Source organism: Vombatus ursinus, unplaced genomic scaffold (assembly GCF_900497805.2).
Source record: "Vombatus ursinus unplaced genomic scaffold, bare-nosed wombat genome assembly UNPS02014786.1, whole genome shotgun sequence".
Taxonomy (NCBI): Eukaryota; Metazoa; Chordata; class Mammalia; order Diprotodontia; family Vombatidae; genus Vombatus; species Vombatus ursinus.
The window spans coordinates 42,993,689-42,999,688 of NW_020954564.1; positions in this window are offsets into that span (position 1 = coordinate 42,993,689).

A 6,000-nucleotide genomic window follows, 5' to 3' on the forward strand; every position below is an offset into this window, starting at 1 on the left:
TTGGGGAAAGCATGCCTCAAAGAGTATGGCCAGTGACCTGGGAATGGACCCAAAGCCACAGGAGAGGTTTAGTTGGACAGCTGGAACCAAAATTCAAAGATCGATCCCATCAGTTGAGGGCTTTGATCAGGAGACCTAGATTCCTCACCCCTGGTCTAGATTCAGCTCTGCCCCTAACTTTCTCTACAACCTTGGACAAATAGTTTCTTTTCTCTCAGCCTTGGTTTCCCTCCAAGCAAAAGGAAGGAGTTGGAACAACTGTTCTTTAAGTTGTCCTCTAACTTGAATATTTTGTCTTCTATGTCCTAAGCTCTCTTCCAGTTCTAACATGCTATGTTCTACTTTCAGTTGACATTTTGTATGAATATTCTATGTGCCAAGATTCTTTCCAACACTAACATTCTATATTCTAAGTTGTCTTCCAAGTATTGTTATTGTTGAGTCATTTCAGTCATGTCTGACTCTTCATGACCCTGTTTGGTGTTTTTCTTGGTAAAGATACTGGAGTGGTTTGCTATTTCCTTCACCAGCTCATTTTACAGATGAAGAACTGAGGCAAATAAGATTAAGTGACTTGCCCAGGGTCACACAACTGGTAAGTGTCTGCACTAGATTTGAACTCATAAAGATGAGTATTCCTGATTCCAAGCCCAGTGCTCTATTCACTATGCCACCAAGTTGCCCCCCTTTTAAGAGTAACCTTCATTATTCTGTGTAACAGACATTCTGTTATTAGTAAAAATAAATTAAGAAATAAAGACTAAACGATCTATAATTCCTTTTCCATTTCCAAAATGCTTTCTCTGGAGCCAAGAGGATGGACCAGATGACTGCTCAGGTGACCAGAGTCTTTCAGTCCCTAATCCTGCAGCACAGACTTCCTTTGTTTCATACTTAATTATTCTCTGCTGACCACATTTATCTTGGATGTAAAGTCCCTTCCAATCAGTTCCTAATTAGCCACCATTTCTTTACCCAAAGTGATAAGTCACCTCTGTAACTGATAGCATCCCTTTTCTAGGCTTGCTCTGTACTGCCGAGAAAAACCTTAAAGTCACCCAAAAAGGCACTTTATTGCCTAGGGGTCTCTTCTCCCGTCACAGATCTAGCTAGACTGGCCTTCTCCACCTTCCAGTGGAGAACAGCAGAGAGTGTATGCTGCAGGGAATGATAAAGGAAATGACAGAGAATAATAAACAAAGTAGCTGTGATAGGGCTTTGAGGCAAGAGGAAAAATCAGGGGTTTTGGAGCTGCAAGCATCTTAGGACCATAGATTTAGAGCTTCAAGGGATGAGAAATCTTAGCCTGAGAAGAGTGACTTGCCCAGGGTCACACAGCTAGCAAGTGTTAGAGGTAGGATTTGAACCCACGTATACCTGACTTCAGACCTAGCGCTCTGTCCCATACCTCACACTGCCACTCTTGAAAGAGGTCTTATAGATCACAAGATCCATATTCATTTTATGTATGAGGAAACTGGTCAAATCATATGATCATAAGGTTGACTTACCCAATTTTATACAGTTAATAAAGTACAGTCAGGTTTTGAACTCACATCCTTTGACTCTAAATTTTGTGGTCTTTCTACCAAAATCAGGGCATAAAAGTAGGGGCAGCTAGTTGGCGTAGTGGGTAGAGCCTGGAGTCAGGAAGATGTGACTTCACATCTGTTCTCAGACACTTACTAACTGTGTGACCCTGGGCAAGTCACTTAACCCTGTTTGCCTCAGTTTCCTTGTCTATAAAATGATCTGGAAAAGGAAATAGCAAACTGCTGTGGTATCTTTGCCAAGAAAACTCCAAAAAGGGTCACGAAGAATTGCACACAACTGAAAACAACTGAACAACAAATAAAGGGCATAAAAGCACCTTCCTCTGAGAGCCTTGAAAATTCTGTAGATTATCTAGATTTTGGGGACTGGACAAGATGATCCACTGGGGATCTCTTACAGCTCTAAGAGTCTCTATGCATTTGATCTGATCAATACATGCTGTTCTAAAGGTTTTCAAAGGCTCCCAGAGGTTATGACAACACCATTGACTCACTCTGTAACACTGGGTAAGTCACTTCCCTTTTCTAGGCCTCAAACTGCTTATCTCTAAAATAAAAGGACTGGATTAATGCCCTCTAAGGTCCCCTCCAGATTTAACATTCTGTATTTTCAAATACTTCTTAGCTTTAAGTTTTTCTTTTATGAATTGACCCCTCCTCTCTGCTTCTCTCAATATCTCTGTGTTACAAGTGTGGGGAGAGAGGCAGAACATGCAAGAAATAGATACATTCCACCATAAAATCAGTAGCTATTTATTTATCATCTATAGTGTGCTCTCACTTTCTATTGATCCTATTAAATGTCCCAAAAGAAGAGAATATAGTCTTGTTGCGTGGGGACAACGGCGGTCTCTTTGCACCCTAAAATGTCAAGGCTAGAGTAGGAGGGGGAGACTGCTTAGGTTTCTTAGGGGAGCTCTGAGGGCCTAATCTCTGAGCCTCTCTGGTTGCCTGATTTCTGTGTCAGTCCATTCATCCTCTTGTTCATGGCCTGCCCAAATTTGAACAGGTGGTTCCAACGAGTCTGGGCACTTCAAAGCAAGCACTTCCCTAATAAATCCGGCTCCTTCTCTCCCTGAAATAAAGCTGTCTCTGATCTCTCTCCTGTCCCCCACAACCTATTATCATTGAGGGTCAAAAACCTGTCAAAGTTGGATTCTGTGTGGAGTTAAAAGCTGTCTTGCATTAGGAAAAGAAAACTGAAGAGCTGAAACTGGGGGGCCTTTATGCCACCATGTCCTGGAATAATCATGCCTGGGACGGATCATGCTTCAGGCTGGCTACCCTGTGCCCCTTTGTCCTCCAAATGGGTAAAGGAAAAAAGATACTAATAAGAGCTCAAATTTATATAGCATCTTATGATTTGTAAAGTACTTTACATTATTATTTCATTTGATCCTTAAAACAGTCTTATGAAATAGAGCTTTTTTTATGTTTTCTTTGGTATGGGTAACTTCTAGTAAGAAAACTCCCTCCCCCAAAGCAGATCAGCTTCTGCCCTGCAGTTTACAGACATAGAGAGTTGCTTGGGGGCACTGAAAGGTGAAGCAGCTCATACAGGTTCATGAGGCTAGGGTCTGCTAGAGATGAGAACCCATGTCTTCCAGACTTCAAGGTCCCTCCTCTAACCATAGTGTTATGATACTTTGTTATTATAATATGTTATTATCATCATCCCCATTTTACAGATGAGGAAACTGAGGCTCAAAGAGGTTAAGTTATTTGCCCAAGGTCACATAGCTCACTACCACTCTGTGAGTTAGTTGCTATTATTATTCCCATTTTAAAAATGAGGAGACTGAGGCTCAAAAAGGTTAAGTGACTTGCCCACATCCCACAATTATTAAGTGTCTCAGTTAGAAATTAAACCCAGGTCTTCCTGACTCCAACCCCAGCTCCCTCTCCATTATGCCACACTGCCATAACTAAATCTTGCTTATCCTAAGCCCATCTCTTGTCCTAGGCCATTTCTTATGGGATCGATAGATACAGGTCTCCGAGCTATAGGCCTTGCTGCCAGACTAGGTAAGATTCAGTAATGGGGGGGTTATTATCTTTTGCATTATCATCATAATTCACATTCATCTATCACTTAAATTGTTACAAAGAACTTTCATCACAATGACCTAGAGAAGATAGAATGTTAGTGGTGGATAAAACTTTAGTCATCATTTGGTCTGACCTTTTCACTCCACATATGAGGAAACTGAGACTCTGTGAGGGAAAGTGATTGCTAAAGATCACCACAGCATGTCAGCAGCAGAAGTGCAATGGTATGTTTCACACGATGTTGACTTCCTAGCTGATTTTCCCAGACAGCTAATATCAAGGTAGTGGCCAGAGTATTGAATTGTGTGGCAGCTAGGTGGCGCAGTGGATAGAGATCTGGCCTTGGAGTCAGGAGGACCAGAGTTCAAATGTGACTTCAGACACTTGATACTTAACTAGCTGTGTGACCTTGGGCAAGTCACTTAACCCCCAATGGACTCACCAAAAAGGAAAAAAAAAAGTTTACTCCAGAGTATTGAATTGAAAATCAGGAGACCTCTACTGCTAGCCTTGCCATCAAGTCACTCTGGGACCTTGGGGCAAATCTTTTCTAGACATTCTCTCTCGGAGTACTGCTGGCATATCCCCACTTAAAGGGGAGAAAGCCAAAAAAAAAAAAAAGTTGCTTGTCAATTGTCCAATCAAATAAAACAGAATAGAATTTCAGAATACAGATTTTGGATCTTAATCCTTAGAACCCAGAATATTAGAGATGGAAAGAATTTTTAGAACACAGATTGCTAGAAATGGAAGGGTCCTTAAAGCATAAGCTTAGAGCAGGAAGGGAACTTAGATTGTAAAACCTTAGCATTAGAAGGAACCTCCAAAGTTCATCTGGCCCTCTGATTTTGTAGATGCATTTTTTTTGTCTTCTTCCTGGCAAGTGGAGAAGATATGGCAGTGGTACTCTAGGGTACACAGTTGATTTCTCTCCTCTTCCTGCCAGTTGGTCGGGAAGGATCAAGAGAGGCCAGGCAGGGGTAGAAGGGTTTCCAAAATGCTAGGCCCCGATGAGCTGAGAAAAGGCAGGAGGAGCTTCCCCCAGCCACTGCATCAATCATGTTTGGAGATGCAGTTGAGCTTGGATAATAGGCAGCCAGGCTGGAAAAATGCCTCTGTGTAATTAAAGCTGAGGAAGAATGTGGAAGCCGGGCTGGGGGGAGAAGGAACCTTCTCGTGTGGGCTTTGTTCCACGTAGGCGGCCGGTGGCTATTTTGGGATCAGTCCGAGAGATGATTCTTAAACAGACAGAGCATTGCAGCTCCTCAGCAGTCTTTTTTGGGGGGCGGGGCACTCCCTGCCATGTGCTGAGATTAAGGGGAGGAAGTGACTTGCCCAGGATCATACAGAATATCAGTAAGAGAACCAAGACTAGAAACCAGGTCTCCAGCCTCCAAATGCAGGGTTGTCCCATTACATTAGCCACAAAAACAATCCCTGCTGTCATGAAGGACTTTATATTCTCATACGAAAAATATGTACTCATAAAAAGTTATACTAAAAAGTGTGCCCTGGTATGCTCATACACACGAACGTGTATAACCCCTTGGGCATTTCTCTGCTTTGCCTATCCTTAATTCCTGGATCTGAGGATAAATTAGTTTTTCAGTTTGAGCATGGGGACCACAGAAGCCTCTCCCCATATGTGTCCCTAGGGACCTTTCTTTTTTTTCCTTATCCCACACTAAAGTCAGAGCACTGATAAGAGCCGGTGTTTCAATTAGAATGAAGAAATGTGATGTACTCATAATGAAATCATCTGTTTAGGAGTTGAGGAAACAGAAAATTTCTTTCCCATCTATTACCAGGACTTGTCTCTTGTTTCTCTTGGGAACCCCTGAGATGGTTCTGCTCTGGTGCCGTTAGAGGTAGCATGGTACAGAAGCAGATGGCCTGGGTTCTAGCCCAGCTTCTGCCACTGACTTGGCTGTGTGACTTTGGGCAAGTCATATTTCTTCCCTGGGCCTCAATTTTATCAGTTTGTAAAATGGGAATAATAATATCTGCCTTGTTTTACTCAAAGGGATCCTACAAATGTATGAAGATCCCACAGAGAATAGATGTCAAAGTGATTTGGTGAGTTGGAAGTTCCATGCAGATGGGAGGCATTGTTTATTCCAAGGACGCCCTTAGAGAGTGGGAGCATGTGTGGAGTGGTTGTGCAGTGGAATGCATTTCTTTCCCCCTTCCTTCCTTTTCTTTCTTTTTCTTTTCTTTCTTCCTTTTTTCTTTTTCATTGTTCTCTCTCCCTCTCTCTCCCTCTTCCTCCCTTTCTCCTTCTCTTCTCTTTCCTTTCCTTCCCTTCCCTTCCCTCCCTCCCTCTCTTATTTCTTCCTTTCTCTCTTCCTTCGTTCCTTCCTTCCTTCCTTCCTTCCTTCCTTCCTTCCTTCCTTCCTTC